Genomic DNA, 17,976 nt, shown 5'->3' on the forward strand with positions numbered 1-17,976 from the left:
AGGAGAGGCAGGTCTGGGAATTCAGCTCCACTCTCCTTCTCTGATAAAGAGGTCTATTTCTGAGTAGAGCCTGAAGTGACAGCTTTATGTATTTTAATAGCAAACAATGACTGCTCCGGCATATTAAGCCAATGCGGTGAACATTCAGATTGCGTCTCAATTGAATTATTGCCAGCAATTTCTGTTGTCATTTTACATTCCCTCAGTTACAGAGCTGATGGTAACGACGGGAGAGAAGGCTATTTGCATAAAACACCTTTTTACACTGCGTTAGATGTACAATAGGATATACTTTGTTGTCCCCATGGGGTAATTTGTCTTGGACTCAAATTCTGCGCACATGTAGCTGCTGCCATAGTAGTAATTTAAAAAACAAACATATAAACAGCAGATACCGTAGCAAATGACAACCACAAATATCGCACATATCAAGCTAATCACATGTAATACACAAGCAGAGATAAGCACACCATGAAGCTATCGCACAACCCTCACAGCCTCAAGCAACACGATTTAAAATTTTAATTGAGGTAGGCACACGTGAGTTTTTGAAACGGTTGGGTTTACATTATGGTACTCTATATTGTCTGCCAGAGGGTGAGAGCTCATACTCGGCATGGAGAATATGAGACGGGTCAAACAATATTCTCTGTGCTTGCCAGAGAATAGACAGCTCTTATATTGACTGGAGGGACTGGTGTTCATTCCTCCCCATAACCTTCATGGCAGCCTGTACCAGACAAGCAAGCTTAGAGTTTAACTGTACAGTGACACTGCCATACCATGCCGACATCCCACACCTGGCCATGCTCTCTAATACAACCTGGCAGGATAAAAACATAATCCTCTGATCCACCTCATGCACCCTGGGTCTGCGTAAAAAAGGGCATTCTAGCTAAAGGTGGTTTCTATGTGAACACCATGATACTACTAGGCCAGACCTAATTGATTGGCTCATCATGTATGACCACTGGATGTGCATGTTAGCTTAATATGACAGGTCATTTATTCTAAAATATAAACTGTCATTCAACTGTCACCGGCAAATGTTAAAGCAGCTAGAATACCCTGCATCACTGTGCCTTGGTTTTACCCACCTCTGACGAGAGTGAACACATTTTACATTTAAAGATGATTGGAGCGCGGGGGGGGATCTATCTCGTCACAAAAATAAATTCTACACCAGGACTGCAAACGTTCATTTAAATTAGCATAAATAAAGAATTCTTCATAAATAAAGAAATAAAGAATTTCTTTCCAACTTCTGATTTGTTGCTGATATAAAAAGATTGATGGTCAGAACAAATATTACTATTATTAATTAATTAACCTGATGATGCTTTTTCACCTGCTGCTTATCACACCCTGAATCTGGGTAATTTGAAGTTTGAAGTCTAATACATAATATTATTGATTATCATCATTGTTATTGTTATTAGTTGACTAATCTAACTAATAAAAATTGCCTACACTACTGACTGTAGTGTGATCAAATGATGTAATGATTCCTCACACAAGTCTACCAGCATTAAAATACTGTCCAAAAATATGAGAAATTAAGTGAACTATGGTAAGTGGGCCAATCTATTCAGACCGAGCTTTGATATATTTTCTGTTCTGTTTCTGTAAAGCATTAATAGTGTAAACTAAGTTATTTTTAGTTAATTCAATAAAGTATGACATGCTTTATTTTGTTTTGAAATACTGACATTAATCTTGAAAGTTCAGTCATTATAGCATGCAACAAAGGGTAAATTAGCAGACTCAGGGTAAAAACTAATCGGTTTGCTTAATTATATTAATTCCATGTTGATCATTGTGACCATCTCAATTGTAAGGCACCCTCTCTGCTGTCTCCACACGACAAATGCACCTGGGAATTTCTCTTTTAAGCGCCAAACACAACTATACGACTACCTATTTAAATTTGACATGATTTTCCTCTTTATGCCAAATATGCATGGAGACAGACTAATCCTTATCCTCTAAGAGGGTAATGAAGGAGAGAGAGGCAGACTGGAAACCATTAACCAGTGCACCATGGTGTTCTAAGCTCCAACAGCAGCCCCCATGCACCCCGCGACATTTTGTTTTGACAGGTCACACTTGGCCAAACAAGCAAATCCTGTGACATCTTCTAGGCAAGACGCAGCAGCTAATTGGGAAAGTTTGGACGGTCGGAAACTGTGGGCTCCCAGAGTTTTACAGTTGAAGTTAACACGATCATTAAGCAATGAGAAATTCCAGTTATTCTACAGATTTACTTGTACAGCCACAAAATAATTTGTGCTCTGTTTTCAGCTTTAATGCTAGCGACTGTGTCACTAAAAGAAATATGCAAAGACACATTTTCCAGACAGATAAATATGACAGCTGCAGTGAACTGTGCCTTGCTCTTTTGCTGCCAGATTTCTGCCACATACTGTACACTGATGCTTTTGTGCTCTCAAAAACATTAATAGTATTGCAACAAATGATACTAAAGGCAGAAACGCACCCTGGAAGACTCATCTGTTTAGTGAACTGGAGGATCAGATGTTTCATCAGTGCTCAGGAGACATCAACTCAGATTAGTCTGAACAGATGAGAAAATTGGCAACAGGTCGCTTAGGCGTACTAAGGGATCGATGGAATTAATTCGGCAGAGAAGAGGATCAATTAGTGCAATCAGCGCCCTCTGCCACTTAATTCATATTCTAATCCTCTCTGAATTTGACACTTTTTTTTTTTTTTTTTAATAAATGGAGCAGGACTAAGGGGATCAAAATACTCTTAAGTGCAGCCTCCCAAAAGTGGACAACATTAACGGTAAGTATCTGTGGATGAGGAGCTGAAAGTTACATATATGTCATCATAAGGGAATTTTCAGCAGAGCTGCAGTTGAGGTAAAGACTGTACACACTACAGATACAATTACACAATAATTCAATCACAACATCCTTCTCTTTCATGATGCTGTAACTGAAGTGAGCAACATCACATAAAGTCAACGCGGGCCAAACAATGAGAAATGTCCCTAGGAGCAGGTAGGACTGGTACAGTCATGGGGAGGGTGGTGTAGGGTTTCAGTAGAGGGCTCACCCTGTCTTTTTTTTTTTTTTTAATGAAGAGCCACTGTCTGTAGATTCACAGATGACTTTGTGTCTGTTGACTGTAACCAGACAGCAGAGCGGTTTTATCTGCAGCCTGTCTTGGTTTGGCTCATTAACAGAAGACACAAGCTGCATTTTTATTTTTTTTTGCCCGAGCATAAATCTTTATCTTGGCTCTCTGGTTTGTTTGTTTGTTTACTTGTATTCATTGATTTAATCCTGAGAGTAGATAGCTGAGAGCCTGTGTGCATATTCGTGGCCTGGATTATTTTCCTGATTTGAACTCTCTAACACATACACTGTTACCATTTTCAGCACTGCACAGAAAAACCAAACTCCTCGGAGGAAAGGCTGGGAATGAAAGATTCTTCGTTCTTCTTATCAGATGAATGGCGGTTTTGATCTCGTGTGTGTACTGGCATCCATAAGGAATCCCATAAGATTTTTATGTATCCTGCATACAAGCTTTCTTTGTTGCAGAAAAGGGCCTGATGCTAAGTATCACATCTCATTTAGCATCTTCATACTGAAAACTGGTAAACGGTTTATTTCCTGGTTACCCACAAGCAGTGACGTTGTCACAGATTTCACAGAGATCAAGAAATATAACTGCAACAGAAAGCAAACCTCGGAGTTATGACGATAAAAGCTTTCTGACAGCATGTCCACTAGAAAATGAAAATGTAGGATGTTGAGTATTTCTCCTGTTTGTCATTGTCACAATCTTTGCAGCCCTCATGACCTTTTTAATAAGCAGCAGCTGAGCACTGCTTTAAAAGGAATAGTCTGACATTTTGGGAGATATGATTATAATACATATTTACTTTCTCTCTGTGAGAAGGGAAACATACTGCTACAGCCAGCAGGTGGTCAGCTTAGCTTTGTGCGATGGCCACAGCCACACAGGGTAATACATTTCCGTTGCACTCTCTCGCCTCATCAGTTTGCTGTATGCAGGTTCATTTCACCTGCAGTCAGCCACACCCAAACAATTAACAATAAACATATTTTGTATAATTTGGAATGTGGTTATTACTTTTAACCTTACATTGTTTTATATGAGGTGCACCCATTTAAACACTGTAGGATTTACAAAGGCAAGTTGTGTTATATCAATCATTTGTTTCTTTGCCTGAGTCACCGTGGTTGGGAGGTTCCTTACTGGTTCAGCAAAAGGCGCCGTTGAGGGTTATTGACTCTTTTGCTGTGTTCAGAATGTCACACTTCAAACTGCATAGTGTGCGGATTTTGTGTTGGCAAGAAATGCATGTATTGCACTCTGAAGTGTATTCAAAATTTGCATAAAATTACAAGTGAGCTCACTCGACATAATCAACCGCTCCAAAATGCATTGTGTCTTTCAGGCTGCCCAATGGTGGGTTGCCAGGCAGATGGTTTAGCACCATCTAGGATGGTTGGTATGAGGCATGGTTGGATAAAATAATTAAGAATGATGGCAAATTGTGATGCGTGGATTATGTACGCATAAATCATCCACCCACCCTCCACTGGAATGAATTATTTTCTCAGATTTAAAGACACACACGGACATTTTCACATCTACTGTCCCCTGTAAGCTGTATTTTCTTTTAAATTATGTCGAGCAGCATGAGTCGTCCAGGTAATTTATCTGCTGAATCCTATATGTGTAGGTGTTTTCTTTAATGATTTACCTTAGATATTAGAGCGGCTCCTTTCACTAAGTGTAAACTTTTCGACACATGCCGTAATGTCACAGCAGCAAATGTCGTGGGACATTCAAGCAGCCAAACTAAAAACTGTAGGTATAAAGTTGACAGGACAGATGAAGCTCTCAGGGGAAAGAGAAACAAGCATTTAGCTTCAGAAATGAATGTTTTTAACAGCTCTGATGGAGCTCAGGATTTTTCAGGATCTTTACTTCAAACAGTCTTAGTGGATGAACCTCGGCTGTGTGTGTGACCTTTTGGATGTGCAGAAGAACATAGAACATTAATAAACATTAGATCCTGACCGATTGTGTGTGTGCGTCTGCAAATTCAAATAATCGATAGTGCTAAGCTGCTGTGCTTTATGTGTAAATGCACACAGTCTGTCAATGGGAAGATGCATTGTGCATCACTATTGGTGAGATATTGGGAAGTAGGAGCAACGCAGGACCATTCAGGACATTAAGAGGAAAACATATTTAACTCAAAAATATTCAATAATTATAGTTTACCTTAAGATAATACTGGAAAAGATACTTCCATTGTTCTCAGTCAGACTGGATTGCATTCTGTTTATTTGTAACCTTAAAACCTGTAACCTGCCTGTTTTTGACCATCTGCCTGATTATTGGATTTTGGATTACTGCCCCCTTTTGGATATGCCTCTTTTGGACTGCTTTCCCATTTTTGACACTTTCCTGCTTCACTTACTCCGTCTTTGTACTTTAATCTGTGTATTAAAATAACTGAAGTGCATTAGCTCTGCCTCCGTCATATGCATTTGGGTTCTATCCATGGACCCTATAAAGAAGTTGACATGGCTTAAGGTCCGAAAAGTGAAGCCCATGCTGGCGTGCCTTAAACTGGCATTCCCTCTAATGACTACCAGGGGGTGACTCCACTGGCTCCAAAAATCACATAGTAAGACATGGTCCAGTTATATGGAAGTCTATGAAAAAATTACCCTACTTCTCACTTGACTTCTAACCTCAGAAAACATTTTCCTAAATATGGTTTATTTTTATGGTCTCAGTTGCTAGTTTAAAAAAAAAAAAAATCAAGCTCAGAAAAACCAAGACGGTGACAGCCAAAATGCCAAGCTCAAGGCTTCAAAACAATGGTCCACAAACCACTGCGTGACATGATGGTATTTCACCTTCTTGTATACAGTTGATAATCCCATTTTCCTGTTACCCTGCACAAACCAGCCATGAGTTGTTGTTAGAGTCATATTAGAAGACTAATAGCACTCATGTCTGTCTGCTAAACATGAAGCTACTGCCAGCAGGACATTACCTTATCTTAGCATAAGTTGTTATATTTACTTATTAAACATGCTCTAATTTACATTCATATCATTAATATAGCATTAAACAACTATTATGTAAAAATACAATGGAGTAATGGCAACCTGAGCAGAGAATGAAGTCATAAAGTGCATGTGAGCCAGTGAATTGTTCAGTGTACAAATCCGTCAGAGCTGCTGCCCAGCGACAGACTCAGCTAAGCTACTGAGCAAACACAGTACAGTAGTCCCTCACTATAATGCGGTTCACCTTTCGCGGCCTCGCTGTTTCGTGGATTTTTTTAGTGCAATTTTGCATGCTTTTTTTTTACAGTGTATGAACGCGCATTGTGTTCTGCGTCCTGATTGGCTAAGGGACTGTAGACCAATGTCAATCAATCTCCTCCGTGCCGTGTCTCTGTACAGTACAGAATGCGTTTGGCTTGCCAAATTTACATAAATGTTCAATCGCTAGCAGTGTGACTTTTAAGTGCTGCCTGTTTGCAAGACAAACAAACAAGTCAAACAAGAGATAAATGTGAGCCTGTCTGAGAAAAGTGTATAAACTGTATGGTGAGGGGTTTTACAGCCTTAAAATATATATAATAATTGTAAAAAATAAAGCTGACTACTTCACGGATTTCGCCTATTGCGGGTTATTTTTAGAACATAACCCCCGCAATAAACGAGGGACCACTGTAACACATAAGCTGACAGGTTGTCAGTCAGCTATTGTGTACAGAATAAACGGGAATGAATGACAGATCCGGTTATGGAGAAGGTGGGTGGGGTTGGGCGCACATTTGTTTTTGTCTTTAAATAAACAAACTCTACCTCGGTGAATTAAATTAGTTAAATTTAGAGGAGCTGGTAGGCATATTTTTTAACTTTAGACGAGCTGTTTAACCTCTGCTTCAAGTCTTCATGCTAAGTTAAACTAATTGCTGGCTGGCTGTAGCTTAATACTGCTATCAGATTTTTCATCTAACTCTTCTAAAATTGAATGGCAAAATACGTTGTTTGTCCATGCCCAATTAAAAAACACAGTGTTCTCTAATCTGACATCAACATATGCAGGATGACAGTATTTCAAAGTTCAAATGACTGTTGAACATTAAATCTGCTTTATAATGTGACAACATTATGGCTGAGGTTTGGTTTGGCTTAGCCACAAAAATTGTTTGGTTAGATTTAGGGAAATGCACTGGTTTGGTTAATAGACTTTCACTGTCATGGTTAGAATAACAAATACTCAATTTAGCAACAAACTTGGTCATGTTTTAACAAAAACATGTTGACATATTGGTTGGAAATGGTAAAAGACTGGCTGTCTCGCACATTACTGTCTGCTGTTACCTGACTTCCTCCTGTGCTCCTGTCTTTACTACACCTGCTTGAATGAGCTATTAGTGGACTAATCCATGAATCTAAATGATGTTTACTCTCTATGCTGCTAAACCACATGATCAACAAGAATATGGTACGTGCAGTCTGACATGCATTATTTAGAAATAAACCTTCCTGGGTTCCTGGTGGAAATATTATGTAGCTGTCAAGGTCAGAAGTTACAGGGAAACAGGCATCTAAAAAGAAGTAATTCATGGTTACTCGAGGGGAGAGTTTAGAACTGACATGAGAAACAACAGTGAGTAAATGGGGAAATGTCAGATTGGTAATTTTAGTTTCAATTTTTAATAGCATCCTCTGTCTCAGTACAAATGAGAAGCGACAGGATGCCAGGATTTTATTGACCAGTTGACATTTAAACCATTAGAGGATTCCCTGCCTTATCCAATCATCCCCTCTACAAATGTTGCCTTGCAATTCTCAAAACAGATCGCTCCCTCCCTCCTCCCCTCGCAGTGCTGTCAGCCTTACCAAATATAAAGCGTTACTGCCAGTGACATGCATGCTCACTCTCTCAAGGGCAAGGACAAAAATTTGAATAAAGGACACTTCACCCTAAATGCTGCAGGCCTCCAGGGGCATGCAACCCTGGGACATAATGCTCCAAAATACTGTGAGGAAAAATCACTTGGTTTTGACATAAGTGATGGATTGTTAAGTTCAAGATCATACTGAAATAGCTGGAGACAAAAGTGAACTTGGCCAATTCAGACATAAAATGAACCATGGGAGCCATTTTTCTAATCTGTTAATCTCAGACAGACTTTGATGTTGTGACAGTGGTCTTCTTATGGTAAAAGACCAGTTTGTTGAAGTTCTTTGCATTTAACAAGGTACAAGATGGTAATCAGACAAGGTTTTTGTTCACTATCCTGCCTCAACAAAATCCTAACGGGAGATCTTTCAGTCTTCCCGTCCAGTCCTAACATCCTCACAACAGTTATACAAATTATGGGAGCAAAGACATTCTTCACTGTCAAATTGACTGACAGACCTTTTAATACAATGAGTGAGTGTATGTGACAGCTAATCATGTATTCTACATTTACGTAACAGCTGTAAAGCCTTTCTGTCTGCATTGTTTAAATTTATTCTCTGGGCACAAGCATTTCTGCTGCATTAGATATCCATAAAATGCAAAAAGCATTTCCTGTCCCTGTAAACCAAAATGGCAAGACAGAAAACAAAATTGGAACTTTTGAGGTCATACAGAATATTGATTCTGAAGCTCCAGCCATCCCAAATTGGACCCCCTCTGGCAGCATTTTGGAGCAAACCGAAATGAATCTAGCAAACAGCATGAGCAGCCATCACTTTGTGATTTGTTATGATGCACAAAAAAAAAAAAAAAAACCAAAACATTCACTCTGAAAAATGCAGGCACTATAAGATGCATTAAAAGTGCAGAGAAAAGTGACTGAGTAAATAAATGAAAATATGGCTTATAGATGAACCACATAAAATGTACATACAGTAAAGTGTGCAGAATTTAAGTTCTGCATACGAATACAGAAACAACAATGAGGCAATAACTATAAATAATGCAATACTAAAAACGTATGCTAAAATATATGCAAATAAATGGAAGTCACTAAACAGGATTTTATCAGTATAAGACCTACTTATTTCATTATTGACTTACACAATCCCACTTATTTGTCCCTTTAAGAATGAATTAAATGAAGAATTAACAGTAAAAGTCTGAAACAACAATGAATATGATAAATTCTTATTAGCACATACACAAACTGTAATAGTTGAACAACACCAGGCTTTAGGGCTTATGAATACACTTTAAAAATGACCTACAGTATCAATTTATATGTGAAGTCTGGCTGTCACATACTGTAAGCTTGGTGAATTGAGATGCATTTTTATGGAGCTGCCAAAGCTCCCTTATTAGGCACCATTGCTTCTTCTGTTCCCGCAAATTGCCTTACAGAAAAACTCTACCACATGTGACTGGAATATTTTGCCATATTGAATAGGTCACGTACACATTTAGCAAAAGTGAACTTGCTGTGATAATGGCTGCATTAGGTTTGTGCGTAATGATGTTAAAGGACTGCTTTGGCTGCTGGAAGCTGCACAAAACAATGATACATTTCAGTGATGAATTGCCTTAAAAAAAACAACTCTCGCCTGAAAAAAAACTTCAGTCGGTAAAGCTGCACTTGTTTGGGCTTACTGATATTTGCTTTCATCATTTTAATGAGGTGAATGCATATCAAAGTGTCGGTTAGGCAAATTTTGTCCATGTCTCCATTCACATCCACTTGCATCATTGTGGGACGATTACGCATCTGATGATTGTCATTTGTCTTGCAATATCACATGTTCATGTTGACAGTGTGTGCAGCAAAGTTAATAGAAACTCAACAGCTTTGCTACATCGGCATCTTGCATTAGTTTGTATCTCGAGGCAATTTCCTGACAACCTGAAGGTGTTGGTTTGCAGTAACCTTGTAAAGAAACATCCAAGGCTGCAACTGTCAGCCGGGAAACTAATTAGCTAAAAAACACTGTCTGTCGAATGTCTTTGGGTGTCCACCTTTTTTTCTTGCAAATATTGTGGTCCCAAATGCCAGCTAATGATGCTAAAGCACTGAAACAGAATCATGACACTGGGAGCTGTAGTTTAATTCTCCGATCCTATTACTATGTTTTTTAATTTTATACCTCGACAACAAGCCAGAACTCATACAGCTCATATAGCTTATATTTTTCTTCACCTGCCAGATTATTATATTTCATGGGAAAATACAGTAGACGCTGCTTCTCATTGTGCGCCCTGGTTTCAATGGAAAATGCTATTGTCAGGAAAGTGAAGCACAAATTAAAATCTTTCCCTAAATCTGACAAACACTCTCGAGTGAGAGGAGTGCCAGTTAAAGTTGAAAATGCCAGTATTATTCCTTCAGCCATTTAAAGTGCACTCCAACTTCAGCAGAGTTTTTGCAAAGCGATAGAAGCTAATGATCCACTGGCAGTGCTGAGATAAAATTGGGCCACTGTTTGTTGACATGTTCTGGCAGCTCCATTATGGAGGAGATGATTTGACTTTGTTGAGGGATTATACTGTATGTGTCCTGCAGCACCAAACGCTGTGCAGTGAAGATATCAATAAAATGCAGCAGGCATCAAGTTGGACTTCATACACAGAAGTCTCTATTACGCTCTTTAGAACCTCATGAGAGCCTATTTCACATCCAATGATTGCAGAGTAACTGTCCTCTGTGTCGTAGATAAAATCTTGAGCTGATATCAAGAAAATGTATTTCATTAGATCAAACAGCTGCGTTGAATCTGGACTCTGGCATTTTCTGACCCAACAGTGCAATTGAGAAATAACCAGTCAGCGTGCCGTGTATCGGGGTCATGCAGGGTGCCGACAGTTTTTATTTATGATAATCCATCTCTCTAAAGTTGTTCTTCATCAATAACTCCGAAGGCAAGCATTGCTTATTCTTGCTTTGAAGCTTCCCCAGGAAAGGCTGACAGGCTGTGTGAAATATCACGTCACAAGCCATATAAAATATTGCCCTCTGATGAAATGTTGTCACCCTTTGAATCATTGTTTCTCCATGCATCCATGATGTGACCTCGGCGCACAAGTTATCCGTGATTCACAGACTGAGGAGGCAACAGTCTGCTGTCTGCAGCTCCAGCCCGGTGGCTCATTGACAGCAGTATGACAGCAATAGCGAACGTCATTTCAATCTGTTTGAGCTTACACAAAACTTCTACATTAGCGAGCAAGACCTTGCTCAGCTTGCAAGGTCTGACCATAAATAATAAATAAATGAGCTGCATTATATGGCTAAATGGTAAGTGAATGGGTTGAATGTAAACAGTGGTTCATACTCCACTTAAAAGTCTGGCAATAAAAAACAAACAGAATGAGCACTTAGCCTAAAGAGGGTTTGCTCCACGAGGAAATGTAAATATCCTGCAATTAAGTAGCTTTCAAGGCCAAACTGACTACAAAGGCCTTGAGTTTCAAGACATAACAATGCTACAAAACCGCAACCATTACCTGCTACAGTACATTCCTTTAGAATAGCCGGTATTTGACTTTCAAAAGAGAATAAAGATGTTTTTAGCATTTTGAATATTTTAAGCATTACAAACGCTGAGATATAGCTCACACAGTATCAACCGCTAGCATGCAGCGAACCATTCAATAATTCATTCTCCAGGAACATACAGTACATTTGGGTATTGTGTTATTTTTTGCATGCAGAGATATTTTCACTGCAGGATCTTCAGGTGTGTGTTTGTAAAGCGCGTGTGGGTGGGTGAATGATGCTTGGGTCACACCAGCACTTACACTCTCTGATGTATGAAGCATCGGCAACATGAGTCAATTATGTGCAGCACCATTTGAGGAGTGCAGGTGTTGACAGGAGCTTCACTGACTTCACTGTGCTCCCAGACATATTCTGAGCGTCACTGTAAGATAAATATACTGGGTTTATTCTTTTGTCAAAACAAGACTACAAAGTTTAGAGTCTCAACTGGTGTGTCTCCAAGGTGCTATTCAATCTCATCACCGCAGGTAAAAGCCGAGATGCTTGAAAAATTAATGTTTCTTTTTAAATTTTGCGCTTTGAAGTAATAATTTCTATACGAAACAAATAATTTGGCATTTTGGGAAAACCGTTTACTCAGTTTCTTGCCAGGAGTTAGATGAGAAGATTAATGCCACTCTCATTCTCTATGCTAAAATTGTAGCTACAGGCAGCAGCAAAGAAACAATTTTACACAATTTTAAAGCATCCACAGATGAAAAGCCAAGTCGATAATTGTGGTCAGAGGAGTAAGTATGGTTGATAAGCAAACTGGCCAAGCTTAAGACATCATGGCCTAAATTGGGAGACCAAACACAACCAGCAAAATAGCAAATTGTTACTTTCAGAGAGTGTTTCTGCATTCTAATGAATTTATGGAGAAAGTTTGTTGACAAAAATGTGAAGTTGGGACGACAGGGGGTGAGAAATGTGACTCTCATTAGAATTTGGAGCGTAAGCAAGTAGCAACATTTAAGAATAGCAGGATCATTTTGCCCAGAAACCAAACTAGAGTTTATTAAACTAGAAAGCCGGCCAAGAAATAGAGAGGGAATGAGTTCTCAGTGTGGGTTTTTACATTAGCTTGATTTCAAAAGCTATATAATGGCATTTCACAGCTTAACTGGAGTGTGGATGACTCATGAAACTTGTGCTGAGACACAGGTTTAAATCTTGAATGTGGAAGGTGGAGATTATGGCCTACACCATTTTTTTTCCCCTCATAAAAAGTATTTACTTTTTTTTTTTTTAGAAAACAAATAACCTTTCAGAAAAACTCAATTTTTTTCTTCAGCAGCAACATGTTCCATGTACACTTCCAGAAAAAGAAAGATCCTCTATGGTAATTATTGCGCATTGATAATTTTTAATTAGCGACCATACAAATAGACTGGTACAGCATGGCCGCCAGCCTCACCCCACCTTCTGGCCCACCTGTTGCTGCCCTTATTTATTCAGCACTACTCAACAAACTGGAGCCTGAGGCCATCAGACCATAAGCTGAATGAATGTGTGATTGAGTCCTGGAGGTATTTTCTACAGATGCCAGCTCAGTGTTCACACACTTCACTGATTAATCTGCCACAGAAACACAGCTCATGATGGGTGACTGTAGATCCACCTCTGTGCTCTGAAGTGCTCTCGTCATCCAGCAGCACTGACACATACGGTAATCTAAAAACTAAGCAACTCAAGACTGGCAAGTAGCTACACACTGAAACACCCCAGGCCTCGTGTTGAACATCCCCCCCCCCTCATTCTATCTCTCTTTGGTGCTGCAGGCTGTGAATAACAAACCTAAAACCTGAAATTGAATGCGCTCCTATGGCTCGGCCAGGCAGTTTGCCTTATGATTTATGACAAGCTGTACTTCCTTGCTGCAGTTTTTAGGTTCCCAGTGTCCCCAACAGAATCCCAAAGCTGGTACAGACAAGAATAATTTATCCAGAACTGTCAGGGAGCATTTAGACCTTTCAGGCTTCCTCCACTGTAAAGCAACAACTTCACTATTACACTCTGGAGCTCGGCAGCCACAGTAAGAGCGAAAATAAAAACTCCACAGCATTTAAGAGTTAGTTGTTGATTCTGTAGGAAATCGTAGATCGGTCTGAACAACGCGATAAATCATTTTCAGGTGAACCAGGCTGTTCACTCAGTCTTTTGGTTTGTAATGTTGGAGTGCGTGAGATGTCACAGGAAGCACAGCGACAGCACAGACCGAAGAACAGGAACGCTACGGCACACAAACAGTAAAGAGATGCAGCACGTGGAAATACCGCTGATGTCTCCATTACATTTGCAGATGAACTTTACCCCACCCAGCAGGGACGTGGCAGGATGGCAGGATATTTCCTCAGTATTCATCTCACTTGCAACAGTATAACAGAAGCAAAAATCGCTGTAGCATCCTTACTTGCAGTACTACGTATGTATGCTGCAACTGTTGCCAAAGTAGATGTTCTAACTTGTCAAAGTAGGAAATAGGTAGATAGAATAGAAATAGATGGTATTAAAAACATTAATTATGGTCTTGTTCTTTCTCGGTTGGTTTTGGACAGCTGTCTCCTCTCCTGCATTTTAGGGGTTGGAAGATCCTCCATGACGGCACAGACGGAATGATTTCCAGGTCGTAGGAACAGAGAGCGAGAAAGGCCCTGAAAGTGAAGCAGGGAAATGGGCTTCAGCTATCATTCATTCATCTTATTACTTACACCTGTGCTTTTGCTATTGTGTGAAAATGTCCCTCATGAAAAATGTCAATCGGTTCAATTCAGATCCAGAACGACGGCTAATTTCAGTGGAAAACTTGTTTTGTAATAGCCTGATGTTTCACCCATGGGCAGCTATTATTCTAAGATTGTCAGTTTAGAGCTCCCTTCTTTTACAATGTTTTTACCATGTTGAAAATCAGCGTATGGTATGAAATCTATTGAGAGAATGGACAAATTAATTAAATTCCACATCATGTTTTCACTGCCACCTTTTTTTTTTTTTTTTCTTATTAGAAAATATCAGGAGTTTGAGAGAGCGGCTTAAAGTGACATAGCAGCGTTTTGAGTTTTGTTATAAAGTCTCTATATTGACTGACAACAGTCTCAGTGTTTTATTTTTAACCAAAGTACAGTAAGTATACATAAAGTAGATGTCATACATCCCACAAAGCTGTGATGATGTTATCTAACTTGATGGATTTACTCAAACTATTCATACCCGCATCTTATGAATTCAAGACTGTTTTTCATAAGAGGCGGCAGATGGCTGTCATATTGATGCCTTTTGTCACGAAATGTTTCTGTAAGTGTTTATGTGGAAGCTTCTGGGCAGCAGTGTTATGAGTTTAAAATGTGTGTGTAAACAAAACCACCAAGATAACTGTCTAACATCATGACGTAGCTGTGAGACTCAGGCCTCCGGTCCTGGTGATTCTTCATAGCAGAAATAATGGAAGATGAGTGCAGTTTATTGGAGGATACATGGAGACACTCCGACTACATCTGTCCTCCTTTACTCACTGATTTGATAACATTAAAAAGAGATTGCAATAGCATTCATTTAGAAAGAGATCCTCCAGTTTAAATAAACAGTGAGTGGTTATTAAAGATGGCTCTGAATTAGTCATCAAATCACTTTCTGTACTTTCAGCTTTTTAATATCTTCGAATATGTGATCTGTGGCCAACCACTTCCTCTGGATGAAATACTTTTCCTCATGCTAGTATAGCCAGATAAAAGTATCACCTTTTAGAGAGCACCAGAATAGAGCATCTACTCTGTATAAGTTAGACTGGCCCAGCCACATTTTTAATGCTTCCTATGCCCTTGGTTTCACGGCATAACAGTAATCAATTTTTGTTTTGTTAAGGAACACCACTATGAGTCCTTCGTGTCAAAAACAATACATATTTGGCAATATTGTTCACTTCTACACCATCTTCATGGTTGCATCAGCTGACTTAACATTGCCCAATAACGATGTGATAACTGTCATGAAGTAAACAACATGATTATAAGTAAAGAGTGGACTACGGACCTAAAAACGGCCATAAGAAAACACACAATATACCCCTGTGAAAACTATGGCTATGTTACAGTGTTTCTAGAGCTGAACTGCTCTGTTACACTACAAATGGTATGTTTCATTACCGGATCATCACCGCAAATTACTGCATCGCATTACTCCCCCAGATCAGTTATATATTAGGAAAAAAAATTATTTTGCCAAATTGCGGAAGCTTATGTGAGACTTAATGGTCACTTGCTTCCCAAATATAATTGGAAAAAGACTTATAAATTGCCACAGGCAGATTAACATAAAAGATAATTAAGACAAGGGCAGTAATAACAGACAATTCAAGCCATTATTTTTTCACACTGAATATCAGAGGCTGCAGCTCTTTACACAGCGAGATCCTGGACCAAAGATCTGCCCTAAAACAGTAGAAACAGTAGAATACATTATGTTATGTGTTCCTTTGACCTTGGTCTGCTCAGAATAGATATTTGTTATGGAGTAGCCATGTTGAAACTAAAGACACAGGCTCTGATCTTAGATGGGATCAACTAAAACCTTTATGAAACCTCTCCTCACTCTCTGGGATTCTGCTTTGTAAAAAAGTTATTTATGTTCAGCAGTGTGTCGGGGAGCACTGAAATGACCCAATAACAGTATTAAAGTGGATTTTCTGTCACTGTAATTCAAGCCTGATTGCTGGAAACACGCCATGTCTTCAAGACTGACATTCATTTTAACATATGTTAAAGAGTAGTCATGTTAAATGAAACATGTCAGCACAAATACAAATTTGAGCAACTGTATCATGCTGGTCTTGACTGCATTCATGTTTTCTTCCCAGAGGCTTTGCTGTTACTTTCCTTCATCCTTGATTTAGCAAACATGATGTAAAGCTCCATTTCTTACCCTCAACAGTGGTAAATAAAATAACATATAGAAACTCCTGGTGACAGGAAGGCTAAAAGGAAACCAGGTGTAAAAGGGCAGAGAATAATGGATCGTTTTAGTGTTCTGGCTTGGGCCGCAAAAGAAGCAAAAGAGCAGCATAAAGGCTTTTGAGTATGGTATCTGTGAATTTTAGTGAAACAGACAGTGTGTAGAAACACATACACTATGTGCACAAAAAATAGCAAAAGATGTTTTCCCAAATCATAAAAAATTTGAAAGTCAAAAACAGTTTGCTGTCTGACAGTGAATTAATTTGGACAAGTAAAAAAACAGCATTGGTGCTGGTGTAGTGCTACATCCAAACCAAAATCTGCTGTATCCCAGTGTTTTAAAATACATCAACAACACATGTCAAGCATGAGTTAATTCATAATGATAAATATGCAGTACATAATACAGACACAATATTCAAAAATAAAAGAGAACAGGACTAATTTTACACATGAAATTCAGCTTTCTCATCATTGGGAGAACCACCCAGCCTTTAAAAGCACTTGTATAATGTCCTCTGTCGCCCAGGGTCGAGAAAATCGACCCTGGTGATGTCATAGTGATGTCATCAAGGTTATCTCTGCTTGGTCTCAAACAGTCGAAACTTTACAAAGGCACAATATTTTTGCTACCATCCGTCCCATCAGGCACGATTGTGACGAGATGCGCCAGCTCGAAGTAGTGTCAGATTAGCTTCGTGTCGAGTGCACATGTAGAGTTTACTGGTGGGTTCTTCTGCTTTTCCTCTCTGTCTGGATCAGTCTGTCAGACTATTTAACAACTAGACACAGAGGCCAGAAGCTGCCACAACAATGCTGGATTCCTTTTGACTACGCCTCGCACCAACAAGCTTTATCAAGATCCACAAAATGAGACTGGGCACTAGTCAATATCTCTAGCCTCAGGTGCAGAGATGCAGGAGTGTTAAAGAAAAGAAAGAGTGCAGTTTGTAGTCTTTGTGATAAGCTAGATTCAGAGACTAAAGCCGTCATCAGTCATGTACATTCAACTTCTGACGAACATGTTCTTTCGGGCCAGAGGTGTCTTAGTGGCAGCTGTTTTTAGATAGCAGGGCAGTAGCAAACAAGATGGGCATTACCTTGCAATGTAGAAATCCGAGCTTGATTAAATGATTCATTCTCATCCATCTGTCAGCCGTTGGCCCCTGTCACTCACTAAAATTGTCTACAATGTACTGCTATTGATTTCTAGGTTGTCATGCCCTGTGGGAAGGAGATAACCCAATCATATTCAGTCTTTGCCTCCAACATGAAAAACACAATTTTCTTTTTGCAGAATCTTCACATTGCTTCACAGTGCCTGTTTGAAAGCCCTCAGGTGGATCTCTTTGAATTCCTTCAATTGTCCACAGATATTTTGTCCAATTTGCATTTACAAGGGGGCATCTTGCATGTTGCGAGGAATTGATCATCTGCAAACTTAATTACCAAATCCATCTTTCAGAAACAGAATCTTTCTTGTGG

The sequence above is a fragment of the Pempheris klunzingeri genome, chromosome 12 (assembly GCF_042242105.1).
Source record: "Pempheris klunzingeri isolate RE-2024b chromosome 12, fPemKlu1.hap1, whole genome shotgun sequence".
NCBI lineage: Eukaryota > Metazoa > Chordata > Actinopteri > Acropomatiformes > Pempheridae > Pempheris > Pempheris klunzingeri.